The sequence below is a fragment of the Panthera leo genome, chromosome C2 (assembly GCF_018350215.1).
Source record: "Panthera leo isolate Ple1 chromosome C2, P.leo_Ple1_pat1.1, whole genome shotgun sequence".
Taxonomy (NCBI): domain Eukaryota; kingdom Metazoa; phylum Chordata; class Mammalia; order Carnivora; family Felidae; genus Panthera; species Panthera leo.
Window position 1 is genome coordinate 87,420,394 of NC_056687.1, and position 15,221 is coordinate 87,435,614.

Below are 15,221 nucleotides of genomic sequence, written 5' to 3' on the forward strand. Positions count from 1 at the left end.
GGCTGTGGGTCCCATCAGATGGTGGAGGTTTTGTCTGTCCCATCTGTGGTAGGAAAGAGAGGAAGGGAGGAAGATCAGGAACTGGTGGGAGGCCCAAGATAAGGTAGCCTGTCATCCCAGTCATGTCCTCCCTGGAGCCTGGGCTCCCCTGGGGACCCCTCAGGATCCTCTGAGTTGCTCAGTTCAGAAGTGGAAATGATCCTGGGTAGGTGGGAGCTGGGTCAGGGAAAGAGGAAATGCTCACCACCCAAGGTGTGTTCTATCATGCTCAGACAAAAAGACTTCAGAGTGATCAGGCCCAGGGACCATGAGAATGGCCTGGGGTGAGAAATGGACAGGGAGAGAATGGGTGCTCTGCACAGAGCTGCGGCTCTGGCTAGACATGTTGTTGCTGCCTCTGGAGTTGGCAAACCACAGGTTCTGTGGGCTCTGACTCCCAAGGCTGGGGCTAGTGTGGGCATGTCGGGGAAAGACGCCCCCAATGCCTGAAGGGCTCAGACGGCCCATCCTGCCAGGCGGGAAGGCCTGGGGAGGCATGGGGAACCACTGCTGGGTCCCCCCCCCGCCATCCCCATCCACACAGACCCAGGTACAGGAAGTGAGTTGGAGCCGAATGCCCAGCCTTTCTGCTGCTGGTAGTTCTGCATCTCTAATGCTGCTTTGTGTGGGACCATGCTGAGGAACTTCAGCACTTGCTGTTTCTAAGACAGCAGCTGTTTCTTCTGCATCTCCGTGAATGCCTCATGAGTCAGGCACTTTTCAGTGAGCTGGAGGTAACTGGTGATGTTCTCCTGGTCTGGTTGGGACACCAAGCGCCGGGTGCACACTTTGCCCATCACTGGTATAAACTGGCTGGGGATGTCTCCATTGCCAATGGGAGCCTTCGCTGGCTCACTGCCATCAGTGGGAGCTGGAGTATAGCTCTTTTTATTCTTGATAAAAACCCTCAACAAAGTAGGGATAGAGGGAACATACCTCAACATCATAAAGGCCATATACAAAAACCCACAGCTAATACCATCCTCAATGGGGAAAAACTGAGAGTTTATCCTCTATGGTCGAAAACAAGGCAGGGATGTCCACTCTCACCACTGTTATTTAACATAGTCTTGAAATTCCTAGCCCCAGCAATGAGACAACAAAAAGAAATATAAGGCATGGATATATAAAGCATGGAAATATAAAGCATGGAAGAAGTCAAACTTGACTATTTGCAGATGACATGATACTCTATCTAGAGAACCCAAAAGACTCCACCAAAAACCAGCCAGAACTGGGGCACCTGCGTGGCTCAGTTGGATAAGCATCTGACTTCGGCTCAGGCCATAATCTCATGGTTCGTTGGTTTGAGCCCCGAGTCAGGCTCTGTGTTGACCGATCACAGCCTGGATCTTGCTTCGTATTCTGTGTATCCCTCCATCTCTCTCTCTCTGCCCCTCTCTCTCAAAAATAAATAAACATTAAAAAAAAAAAAAAACCCATCCAGAACCGATATACGATTTTAGCAAAGTCATTGTACAGAAATCTGTTGCATTTCTATATACCAATAATGAAACAGCAGACAGAGACATCAAGGAATTGATCCCTTTTACAATTGTAATTACGATTACAATTCCAAAACCTATATAAGACATCTAGCAATAAACCTAACCAAAGAGGTAAAAGATCTATATACTCTGAAAACTATAGAAAATTTATGAAAGAGATTGAAGAGGACACAAATAAACGGAAAAACATTCCATGCTCATGGATTGGAAGAACAAACATTGTTAAAGTGTCTATATTACCCAAAGCAATCTACACATTTAATAAAATCCTTATCAAAATATCACCAGCATTTTTCACAGAGCTGGAGTAAACAATCCTAAAATTTATATGTAACCACAAAAGACCCCGAATAGAAAAGCAATCTTGAAAAAGCAAAACAAAGCTGGAGGCATCACAATTCCGGACCTCAAGCTATATTACAAAGCTGAAGTGATCAAGACAGTACGGTACGGGCACAAAAACAAATACATAGGTCAGTGGGACATAATAGAAAATTCAGAAATGGACCCACAACTCTCTAGTCAACTAATCTTTGGCAAAGCAGGAAAGATTATCCAATGGAAAAAGGTCAGTCTCTTTAACAAATGGTGTTGGGAACAACTGGACAGCAACATACAGAAGAATGAAACTGGATCACTTTCTTACACCATACGCAAAAATAGATTCAAAATGGTGAAACACCTAAATGTGAGACAGAAAATCATCAAAATCCTAGAGGAGAACACAGGCAGCAACTGCTTTGGCATCAGCCATAGCAACTTACTAGACATGTCTCTCCAGGCAAGGGCAATGAAAGCAAACATTAACTGTTGGGACTTCATCAAGATAAAAAGTTTCTGCACTTTCACTTTTTTTTTTCAGAGAAAAAAAGTCAGAGAAAAGACAAATACCATATGATTTCACTTATACGTGGAATTTAAGAAACAAAATAGATGAAAATAGGGGAAAGGGAAAAAAAGAGACTCATCTATAGAGAACAAACTGAGTGTTGCTGGAGGGAAGGTGGGTGGAAGTGAATGATGGGTATTAAGGAGGGCACTTGTGCTGAGCACTGGGTGTTATATGTAAGTGATGAATAACTAAATTCTACTCCTGAAACTAATATTACACTATATGCTAAATAACTAGAATTTAAATAAAAACTTGAAACATTAAAAAAAAAGAATTTTTAAAGAGATTACGTCATTGATTTGTTCATAAAAATGATGAGGTTTGATATATTCAAAGGGTAGTTTATTTGGATGAGAATCTCACTTAAATTTATTTTTTCCATTTCTTTTAAAGATTTTTTTTGATGTTTATTTTTGAGAGAGACAGACAGAATGTGAGTGGGTTGGGGCAGAGAGACAGGGAGGCACAGAATCTGAAGCAGGCTGCAGGCTCCGAGCTGTCAGCACAGAGCCCAACGCGGGGCTCGAACTCATGAGCTGTGAGATCATGACCTGAGTTGAAGTTGGACGCTCAACCGACTGAGCCACCCAGGTGCCCCTATTTTCTCCATTTCTAAAAAAATGTTTATTTATTTATTTTGAGAGAGATAGAACTAGCAGGGGAGGTGCAGAGAGAGTGGGAGACAGATAATTCCAAGCAGGCTCTGCGTTGTCAGCGTGGAGCCCTATGAGGGCTTGAAATCACAAACTGTGAGATCATGACCTGAGCTGAAATCAAGAGTAGGTTGTTTAACTGAGCCACCCAGGACCCCCTATTTTTTCTATTTTTTTAAATAAAAAATTTTAAATGTTTACTTATTTATTTTGAAAGAAAGGGGGAACACAAGTGGGGAAGGGCAGAGAGAGAGAGAGAGAGAGGGAGAGAATCCCAAGCAGGCTCCATGCTCTCAGTGCAGAGCCCAATGTGGGGCTCCATCTCACAAACCATGAGATCATGACCTAAGCCAAAGTCGGATGCTTAACTAAGTGAGTTATCTAGGCGCCCCTATTTTTTCCATTTTTAATCTGCATGCTCTTTGGGTATTTTTCATAGCTTTTATAAACTTTTTCAAACGTACATTACAGAGAATAATCAATGAACCCTCATATACTCAGCATACCATTTTCAGTAATTATCAAGCCATACTTTACTTGCTTTATCTTTTCTTTTTCCTTTTGCTCTCCCACCCTCCCTTACTTCCTTTTATCCTTTTCTCACTTGTCTCAAGCATTTTAAGAAGATCATAGGTCATTTCAGTCCTATGTAATTTTCTATAGAATGTGGGCATTTTCACACCTAATAAAAAGAACATTAATTCCTCAGTATCATCAAAGACACAAATTTCTGTTCTCCTAAATATCATTTTTCAGTTGGTTTGTTCAAAAACAAGATCCAATAAAGCCCATAATGAAAACTAGTTGTCATGTTTATATAGTCTCAATTAAGTCAGAGAAATCCCCTTCCCACATTTTTCATATCATTGATTTATGAAAGATGAATTTTTTACTTTCATATATTCAAAATTTGTTACAAACAGAACTCCAAAGATTTGTACTTTAAGGAATATTTCCAGCTCTTAGTCTTTGCCAGTTTACAAAAAGCAGGAAGAATTTCAAAACACAATAACCAGTCTTATGGGGTGGGGATGTGGAGAGGGAATTACTCTGTTTCTATTAATTTATTTGGCTTCATGATATTAAGCAGAGAGGGAAATCTCATTTTTCAAGGAGAAACTAAACATTATTGAGTGCAGCATAAGTCATTCTGTCACATTTTCCTAGCTTATCACTATTAACCCTTCTTCCTTCTCTGGTTACTTCATTTTTACATCTATAAGGACCTCTGAAAATTAAAGGTTAAATGCAAATCAAGATAAATTGAGACTGAGATTTTCAGTTCCCTATCTTGCCTTCTTCCTTATGAACTAAATCCTGACTTGATGTGAGGCCAAAATGTATTTTCCAGACTTCCTTGAAGATAGAAGTAGTATTAAAATAGGTCTGGCCAATAAGAAGTAAGCACAGTTGGTTGTGAGGAGGAAGCAAGGAAACCTTTTAAAAAATGGAGACAAAACAGTTCACAGAGAAAGAAATAGAGATGGCCCTTAAATATATGAAAAAAATGCTCAAGTTAATCCATAATAATATAAACACAGATTAAAGCTATCCTGAGCTATCATTTCTCACTGTCAGATTGACATAAATCCAAAAAATTGAAAATGAACTCTTTCAGAGAGGTTTATGGGGAAACAGGTGATTTCATGAATGCAAAATGATACAACACCTGGGGGAAGATCTGGACAATACTAGCAAAATTACAGATAAATTTGCCATTCGATTGATACATCCCACTTCTTGAAATTTACACTTAAAACATACCAGCACAAATATGAAGTCACACATGCACAAGATGTGTGTGTGTGTGCATGCGTGCGTGTGTGTGTTAGCCTCTTCCTGAGTTTCTTAAATCATATTTGATTATTGAAGCAAAAATCATAACGTTATCTAATGTGGTGCACACTGTGTGTAAAGGAAATACATAAGATGACTCTTTTTAAAAAGTGGAGAGGGCAAAGGGACCTAAATGAAATAAGGTTTCTGCATTTCCCATGAAGTGGTAAAACATTCATACCAGTAAGCTATGGTAACTTGCATATGTATATTCTAATAAAAGAACAAATACTAAGAAATCCATACAATGTAATATACTAAAAGAACCCTTCAAATCAATCAAGATGGAATCCTATGTGTCTAATTAATCCATAGGAAGGTAGGAAAAGACGAATGAGATACAGAGGAAACAAACAGAAAACAAATAATAAAATGATGCTTAAGCCCTTACATATCAATAATTACTTTAAATGTGAGTGGTTTAAATATATCATTAAAAGATTGGCAGTATGGATTAAAATTTTTTTTGATCTAGTGTGAGGAAAATGGGTGAAAGGGAGATGGAGATATAAGCTTCCAGTTATGGAATAAGTAAGTCAAGGGGATAAAAGGCACAGCACAGGAAGTATAGTCAGTTGTATTTCAATAGTGTTGTATGGTGACAGAAGGTAGCTATACTTGTGGTGAGCATAGCATAATGCATAGAGATGTTGAATCATTATGTTGTGCATGTGAAACTAATGTAACATTGTGTGTCAACTATACTAAAATAAAATAAAATAAAATTTGATCCAACAGTATGCTGCTTATAAGAAACTTACTTCAAATTCAAAGGCATACGCATAGGCTGAAACTGAAAGAGAAAGTAAAATGACCAAAAAAATATTTATTTGATTATTTTGGTAAGCTTTTGCTAACATTATTTAGTGACATTTTGTTCGAAATTTTTATGGAGAGTGCAAATTCAAAATTGTTTTTATTTTCTGCCAAAGTCTTTGATCCATTTTTAAATTATTTTTTCCAGCTTTGTTGAGAGATAATTGATATATAATATTCTGTAAGGTTAATGTGTACAACATGATGATTTGCTATATGTATATGTCACAAAATGGCTGCCACGAGATGGTTAGCTAACACATCTATCACCTCACATAGTTACCATTTTTTTTTTTGCATGTAGCAAGCATTTTTAAGATCTATTCTCTTAGCAACTTTCAAGTATACAATACAGTATTGTTAACTGTAGTCACCATGCTGTACATTACATCACCAGAACTTATTTATTTTATCAGTGAAAATTTGTACTCTTTGACCGCCTTCACCTACTTCCCTCATCACCTCCCCACTGGTCCCTGGAAAGCACCAATTTATTCTCCATTTCTAGAAGTCTGTTTTTTGTTTTTTGTTTGTTTGTTTGTTTGTTTTTTAGATTCCACATACAAGTGAGATCATATAGTATTTATCTTTCTCTGTCTGACTTAACTTACTTTGCATAACACATTCAAAGGTCATCCATGTTGTCACAATAGCAGAAGTTCCTTCTTTTTTATGGCTGAATAATATTCCATTGTGTATATATGCCACAGATTCTTTATCCATCATCCATTGATGGACACTTAAGTTGTTTCCATGTCTTGGCTTTTGTAAATAATGCTGCAGTGAACATAGTAGTGTAAATATCTCTTCAAGACAGTGATTTCATTTCCTTCAGATATATACAAAGAAGTGGAATTGTTGGATGATATGATAGCTCTATTTTTAACTTTTTGAGGAACCTCCACAGTGTTTTTAAATTTTTTTTAACGTTTATTTTTGAGACAGAGAGAGACAGAGCATGAACGGGGGAGGGGCAGAGAGAGAGGGAGACACAGAATCGGAAGCAGGCTCCAGGCTCTGAGCCATCAGCCCAGAGCCCGACGTGGGGCTCGAACCCACAGACGGTGAGATCGTGACCTGAGCTGAAGTCGGACGTTTACCCGACTGAGCCACCCAGGCGCCCCCTCCATAGTGTTTTTATAGTGGCTGCACCAATTTATATTCCCATGAGCAGTGTACAAGTGTTCCCATTTTTGTAAATACATGTAGCACTTGTTATCTTTTTTTTTTTGATAATAGCTATTCTAACAGGTGCAAAGTTATAGCTCTTTGTGGTTTTGACTTACATTTCACTGATAATTAGTGATGTTGAGCACATTTTCATATACTTTTTGGCCACTGTATATCTTTCTTTTGGAAAAATGTCTGTTCAGGTCTTTTGTCCATTTTCAAATCAGATTTTTTTTTCTATTGAGATGAGTTCCATATATATTTTGTAATATTAACCCCTTATTAGATAGAAGGGTTTGTAAAGATTTTCTCCCATTATATAGGTTTCCTTTCCATGTTGTTAGTATTTTCTTTTACTGTGCAGAAGTTTTTTAGTTTGATGTATTCCCACTTGTTTATTTTTGCTTTCATTGCTTAGTTTTAGTGTCATATAAAAAAATTGTCAAGATCAATGTGAAAGACTTTGCTACCTATGTTTTCTTCTAGTTTTATGCTTTCAGGGCTTACATTAAAGTTTTAATCCATTTAAAGTTAACTTTTGTGAGTGATGTAAAAAAGAGGTTTAGTTTCATTCTTTTGAATGTGAATAGCCAGTTTTCCCAGCACCATGTATCAAAGAGACTATTTTTTCCCTAGTGAGTATTCTTAGCTACCTTGTCAAATATTAGTTGATTATAAATGCATTGGCTTATTTCTGGGTTCTCAGTTGTGTTCTATTGGTCTTTGTGTCTGTTTTTATCTCAGTATCTGGTTTTTGTTTACATTTTCTTGAACTGCCATATTTTTTTTGTTTTTATTTTTAATTCCAATTAGTTAACATATAGTTTTATGTTAGTTTCAGGTGTACAATATAGTGATTCAACACTTCCACATATCATCCTATGCTCATCATGACAAGTGCACTCCTTAATCCCCAACACCTATTTAACCTATCTTCTCACCCTCTCCTCTCTGGTAACTATCAGTTTATTCTCTATAATTAAGAGCCTGTTTCTTGATTTGTTTTTTTCTTTCTCCCTTTTTTTCCCTCCTTGGCTTGTTTTGTTTCTTAAATTCCACATATGAATGAAATCATATGGTATTTTTCTTTCTCTGACTGACTTATTTGGCTTAGCATTATACTCTCTAGCTCCAGCCACGTCATTGAAAATGGCAAGATTTCATTATTTTTTATGGCTGAATAATATTCCATTGTGTATACCACATCTTCTTTATCCATTCATCAATTGATGGACACGTGGGTTGCTTCCATATTTTGGCTATTGTGAATAATGCTGCCATAAATATATAGGTATATGTATCATTTGAATTACTGTTCTTGTATTCTTTGGATAAATACCCAGTAGGGAGATTTCTAGATCATGAGGTAGTTCTATTTTTAACTTTTTGAGGAACCGCCATACTGTTTTCCAGAGTGGCTGTACCAGGTTACATTCCCATCAACAGGGCACAAGTGTTCCTTTTTTCTCCATAGCCTCGCCAAAACCGTTGCTTCCTGGGTTGTTGATTTTAGCCATTCTGACAAGTGTGAAGTGATATCGCATTGTAGTTTTGATTTGCATTTCCCTGATGATAAATGATGATGAACATCTTTTCAGGTGTCTTTTGGCAATCTAGATGTCTTCTGTGGAGAAATGTCTGTTCATGTCTCCTGCCCATTTTTAAGTTGGATTATTTGTTTTCTGGGTGTTGAGTTTGATAAGTTCTTTATATGTCAGTAACAGTTTGATTACTATAGCTTTATGATATAGCTTGAAATCAGGAAGCATAATGCCTCCAGCTTTGTTCTTCTCTCTGAAGATTTCTGTGGATATTCAAGGCCTTCCTCCATACAAATTTAGGATTTTTTTTTTGATTTCTGTAAAAAAAATTGCCATTAGAATTTTCTTAGGGATTGCATTGAGTCTATAGATGTAATAGATGGTTTAGGCAGTATAGACACTTTAACAATATTTTTCTGGTCCATGAGCACGAGTTATCGTTCCACTGATTTGTATCTTCTTTAATTTTTTTCATCAATGTCTTATAGTTTTCAGTGATCAGATTTTTTCATCTTCTTGGTTAAGTTTATTACTAAGTGTTTTATTATTTTTGATGCTATTGTGGATGGGATTGTTTTCCTTGTTTTTTCGGATTTTTCATTGTCAGTGTATAGTCTGACTAAATGTCAATTTTATCTTTTCAAAGAACCAACTCTTAACTCTCGTTAATCTTTTCTATTATTTTATTATTCTCTATCTCATTTATTTCTGCTCTAATGTTTAGTATTTCTTTCCTTATGCTAATTTTGGCTTAGTTTGTTCTTTTTATAGTGTCTTGAGGCACAGTGTTAGGTTGTTTGAGATCTTTTTCTTTTCTTTTTTTAAAGTAGTCTTCATGTCCAAGGTGGGGTTTGAAATCACAGTCTTGGGATCAGGATTTGGGAGGGGTGCCTGCGTGGCTCAGCTGGTTAAGCGTCTGACTTCAGCTGAGGTCATGATCTTGTGGTTCACGAGTTTGAGCCCTGTGTCAGGCTCTGTGCTGACAGCTCAGAGCCTGGAGCCTGCTTTGGGTTATGTGTCTCCTTCCCTCTCTGCCCCTTCCCCACTCATGCTCTGTCTCTCTTTTTCAAAAATAAATTAAACATTAAAAAAAAAAAAAAGAGTTGGATGCTCTACTGACTGAGCCAGACAGGTGCTCCAAGATTTTCCTTTTCCTTAATGTAGGTATTTATAACTATAAACTTTTATCTTAGATTTGCTTTTGTTGCATCCCATAAGTTTTGGTATGTTGTGTTTCTATTTTTGTCTCAAGATATTTTTTAATCTCTTTTGATTTCTTCTTTGATCTACTGGTTGTTCAGGAATGTGTTGTTTAATATCAACATATTTGTGAATTTTCCAGCTTTCCTCCTGTTATGATTTCTAGTTTCATACCATTGTGGTCAGAAAAGATACTTCATGTAATTTTATCTTCTTAAATTTGTTGAGACTTGTTTTGTGACCTAATATATGGTCTATCCTAGAAGATGTTCCACTTGCACTTTGGAAAAATGTGTATTCTGCTGCTTTGGAATGAATGTTCTGTATATGTCTGCTAGGTCCATTTGGTCTATAGTGCTGTTCAAATCTGCAGTCTCCTTTTTGATTCTCTGTCTGATCTATCCATTGTTTAGAGTGGGGTGTTAAAGTCCCAACTATTACTGCATTGCTGTTTATTTCTCATTTTTGTTCAGTTAATATTTGCTATATATATTTAGGTGCACTGATGGGTACAAGAATATTTACAAATGTTATATCTTCTTTATGAATTGACCACTTTATCATTATATAGTGACCATCTTTGTCTTTTTTGACCATTTTAAAATTTTATTATTATTATTATTATTATTATTGTTATTATTATTATTTTTGAGAGAGAGAGGAGAGACAGAGTGCACATGTGTGCATGAGCAGGGCAGGGGGAGAGGGAGAGAGAATCTTAAGCAGGTCCCACACCCAGCATGGAGCCTGTTGAGTGGCTCAATCTCATGACCATGAGATCATGATCTAAACTGATATCAAGAGTTGGATGCTCAACCAACTGAGCCACCCATGCCCAGGCACCTCCTTTCCATTTTTTAACATAAAGTCTCTTTTAGTAAAGTCTAGCTCTTCTTTTTTTCGGTCAATATTTGCTTGGAATAAATATCTTTTTTCCATCCCTTCACTGTAGCCTACATGTGACCTTAAAACTATAGTGAATCTCTTGTAGGCAACATATCATTGGATCTATTTTTCTTAATTCACTCATCCATTCTATGTTTTTTGATTAGAGAATTTAATCCGTTTATGTTAAAGTAATTATTGATAGTTAAGGACTTATTATTTCCATATTGTCAATTGTTTTCTGGCTGTTTTGTAGACCCTTTGTTCATTGCTTCCTCTCTTCTGTCTTCCTTTGTGATTTGATGAGTTTTGGTGGCAATATGCTTTGACTTCTTTGTCACAATGTTTTGTGTATCTAAGATAAGTTTTTTCTTTGTGGTTACCATGAGGCTTACATAAAATATACAATTATATTGTATTTTTTAAATTGATAGCAATAATTTGTAGAATGCATATTATGTGCCTGTGTTTTGCTACTTACTGGGGAAGGCAAAGTTGAATAAAAGAAAGCCCCCACCCATGAAAACCTGATAGTCTTTTGGGTTAGACAAATATTCTCTGGGCTGGTGAGTCCACGGTGAAAGGGCTTCTTGGAAAATTGGCCGGAATTAGCCATGTGGTAAAGAGGGGTGAATTTATTGGCCAGAGAGAATGCACATACAAAGGAAATGAGAAACAACATGTTTTGGCATTTCTGGAAGAAAGGGTTACATTTGAAGGTGGATGCGTTCTTACACTGGAGAAATGGAACAGTGACCAAGTATGGGAGGGTTTTGTTTATCTAACCAAGAAGCTTAGAGTTTATCCTGTAGCCAGTAGGAACCTATTGATAAACAGTAGCATAAACTTCAGATTTGCATTTTACCAAGAACAGTATGGAATAGGGGTTGCTTCCCTGGAGGTAGAGAGAAGAGTTAGAAGCTATGGCAATATTCTAGGTGACCAATGATAAAGACTCTGAAACAGGGTAGTAGCATTAGGGATGGAGGAATCAACACAAATTCAAGAAATATTTAGGAGGTAAAATTGTCACAACTTGGTGACAATAGGATGTTTGGAGGTGAGGAAGAAGAAACAGCACAGACAGAATTCCCAGTGTCTGCCTTGTGTGACTAATTGAATGGTAGATTAACTGGCTTAAGCAAGGGGGAGGGAAGCAAACCTGGTGGCAAAAGAGGATGAATTAAGTTTTGGTCCGGTTGAATTTGACATACAATTGGAGTTTGGTAGGCAGGTCTAATACTTTGTAGAAGGACTAGGTCTGAAGATATACATATGTGGTCAGGATTCAGTGCCATAGCTTACATGCCTAGCATGGCAGATGCTGTGTCAGATTTGTTCATTCATTGACTCCTGTCTCAGTATACTTTCTTCCTTTAACACCGGCAAGAACTCATTGCAAGTGATAGAAATCCAATACAAAGCATCTTCAGCCATAGAGTATTGGTCCACAACAAGCTGGAGAGAGAGAATACAACCTCAGAGAGAGGTCAACAATATTTTAGAATCTGGAAGGTAGATGCACAAGGGTTAGTTAATTTAGCAGACCACAGAGAGCTCTGCGTTCTGTCAACATTCACCAGGTGGAGCACACCAGAAACACACCTGGAGTTAAACAAAGTTATGTTTATTTAGTTTTCTGCAGCAAGAGAGAACACACGCTAGAGGAATCTTGGAAGCATCTCAGTAAGGAAGAATTGGGAAGGAATTCTTACAGGATTGGTCTGTGCTGCATGATTCTAAAGGGGGATTAGGAAAGAAATGTGCCATCGCTGGATGGGATGTAGTTGAGAAATAGGGGAATTTCAGCAATTGGATATCTCAGAAATCTTTGTTCAGGAAACTGAAGGAACAAAACCAGACTGGGCATGTCACTGATAGCAAAGCACCAGTCCCAAGAAAAGATTGTTAGTCATTTTGGCAGCTGTGGTGTAGCTCTGTATAGAAATACTGTCTATGTGACCTTGTCCCGTCCACTGGAAACATTGTTTATGTTCTTTTAGGAATATCACAGTATGATTACCACCAGGGCTGATTTTCATTTTCTCAAATCCAACTGCCTATAAGGGGGTAACTCCAAGAAGCAAGCCAATTTTCACAGCAGTATCCTGGAAAGACCTGAATTAGATACAGCAGGCATAGGAATGAGACTGAACATTTGAGAAAGTCTACATGAAAATTAAAGTCTACTTAAGAAAGGAGTTAGGACTTGTTATGGACTGAATATTTCTGTCTACTACTGTCCCCGCCTTGCCCCCCCCCCCCCCCCCCCCGCCAAATTCATATGTTGAAATCCTAACCAATAATATGACGTTATTAGTAGGTGGCACCTTTGGGAGGTGATTAGGTCATGAGGATGGAACCTTCATGTTTAGTGCCCTTATAGAGACCCTAGAGAGTTCCTTTGTTAATTCCACCATTTGAGGACACAGTGAGAAGATAGCTGTCTCTGAACCAGGAAGCAGGCTCTCACCAGACACCAAATCTGCCCATGTCTTTTAAAATTTTTTTTTTTAAGTTTATTTATTTATTTTGAGAGAGACAGAGACAATGAGAGTGGAGGAGGGGCAGAGGAGAGAGTGAGACTGAGAATCCCAAGCAGGCTCTGCACTGTCAGCTCCAAACCTGATGCGGGGCTTGAACTCACAAAACCATGAGATATGTCCTGAGCCCAAACCAAGAGTCAGGTGCTTAACTGACTCAGCCACCCAGGTGCCCCTCTCATTTCTTGATCTTAGACTTCCCAGCTTCCAGAACTGTGAGAAATAAATATTTGTTGTTTAAGCACTCAGTCTATAGGGGTGCCTGGGTGGCTCAGTCGGTTAAGCATTTGACTTTGGCTCAGGTTGTGATCTCACAGCTCGTGAGTTTGAGCCCCACATTGGGCTCTGTGCTGACAGCTCAGAGCCTGGAGCCTGCTTCAGATTCTGTGTGTCTCGCTCTCTGCCCCTCCCCTACTCATGCTCTGTCTCTGTCTCTCTCAAAAATAAATAAATATTAAAAAAAATTTAAACACTAAGTCTATGTATTTTTGTTGTAGCAGCCAGAACAAATTAAGAAAGCCTCTAGAACTTTTTTTCTCTACATACCTAGGCTCCAAGTCACTACCTCAATAGAAGGTGGAGAGTTTACTCTGTAAAGAGGTTGAATTAGAGAGACTAGTTTTGGGAATATGAGAAATAGCAAAGGGGAGGGAGATTCTACTGGAAGTGAGGGAAAGTTTACACAATTAATAGACTGTGGCCTCCCGCCCCAGCTCAGTTGTCAGAAGACTAATTTTTGGGATTAGAAATGGGAAGATTCTTCTCTCGGGATGCCAGTTGTTCCAAAGAAAAAGCTTACAGATACGGCAGCAGGGAAAGTGGGCCCCAAAAGAAATAGCTGGGTCCTAGCCTGATCACCCTATAGTGAAGCCCACATTTAGTTTCTAACTAGCTTTTTTGGTGCCTTACTCTTAAACATGGACAGCACCTGAGGACCATGAGAGACTTGAGAAAAGTATTTAATATGAATGAGAAAATAAAACATTTAAAACATCTAGAGGAGAAGAAGCAATCCGAGGAGAAGATATTGAATCCATGAGATAAGAAAACGGTACTTTAAACATGAATATTCAGTGGTCAAGAAAGAGGGTGTTTTTTTTTATAATAAAAATACATTAGCTAATCTAAAAATTAAATTAATAGAAGTCTTGGAAGATAGACTTCTCCTTCACAGTAGGAAAAAAAGGTCTGAATTAGGAGAGAAAGTATAAGGAAAGTATCAGAACCAATTTTCAAATAAAAGAGTTCCCAAAAGACAGAACATAGAAAAGAGAAGAGGAAATAATCAAGGAAAAAAATACAAGAAAATTTCTCAGAACAGAAGCACAGGAGTCTCCAGATTGAAAGAGCCCACTGAGGGCCCAGCAAATTGAATGAACAACAACAACAAAAATCCCACACAAAGACAAAAAATCATGAGATTTTAAAATGTTAGGGTTAAAAAGAAGGTTCTAAAACTCTAGGGATGGGAGGGGAAGTGATCATATGCAAAGGAGAGGAAAGCTGGACTACCATAAGGCAATGCCTTCAAAATTGCAAGGGAAAATGAAATCCAATGTAGAATTCTTTTTTTTTTTTTTTTAATGTTTATTTATTTTTGACAGAGAGAGAGAGCATGAGCAGGGGAGGGGCAGAGAGAGGGAGACACAGAATCCGAAGCAGGCTCCAGGCTCCAAGATGTCAGCACAGAGCCTGACTTGGGGCTTGAACTTACGAGCCACGAGATCATGACCTGAGCCAAAGTCAGAGGCTTAACAGACTGAGACACCCAGGCGCCCCTAGTGGTGCTCCTTTCTTGGCAGAAATTGTTCTTCACTATTTATCGCTAAAATCTTGTTAGAAATGCAGAATTCAAACCCCAGAATCTGAGATTCATTGTGCCAGAATCTAACTTAGTTACCTTGGCGCGTGTATATATATATATTTTAGCGCTCCAGGTAACTAGGTTGTTAACTAATGGTCTGAGCAAATCATAATTGTATTCCTGCTTATTTAGTATTTGTGACTGAGTTAACAGAATCAGTGTTTCTCAAAAATTTGTGTTCATATAGATCACCTGGGGGGTCTTTTTTTTTTTAACTTTTTATTTCAAAATAGTTGTAGATTCACAGGAAGCTGCAAAGACAATAGAGAGAGGA

The 15,221-nt window shown here is 38.0% G+C and overlaps 1 pseudogene; it reads right to left on the reverse strand.

The window, feature by feature from the left end:
- Positions 1 to 221: 221 nt before the first annotated feature.
- The window catches only part of LOC122229299, a 37,646-nt pseudogene continuing 22,646 nt past the window's right edge, over positions 222 to 15,221 (reverse strand).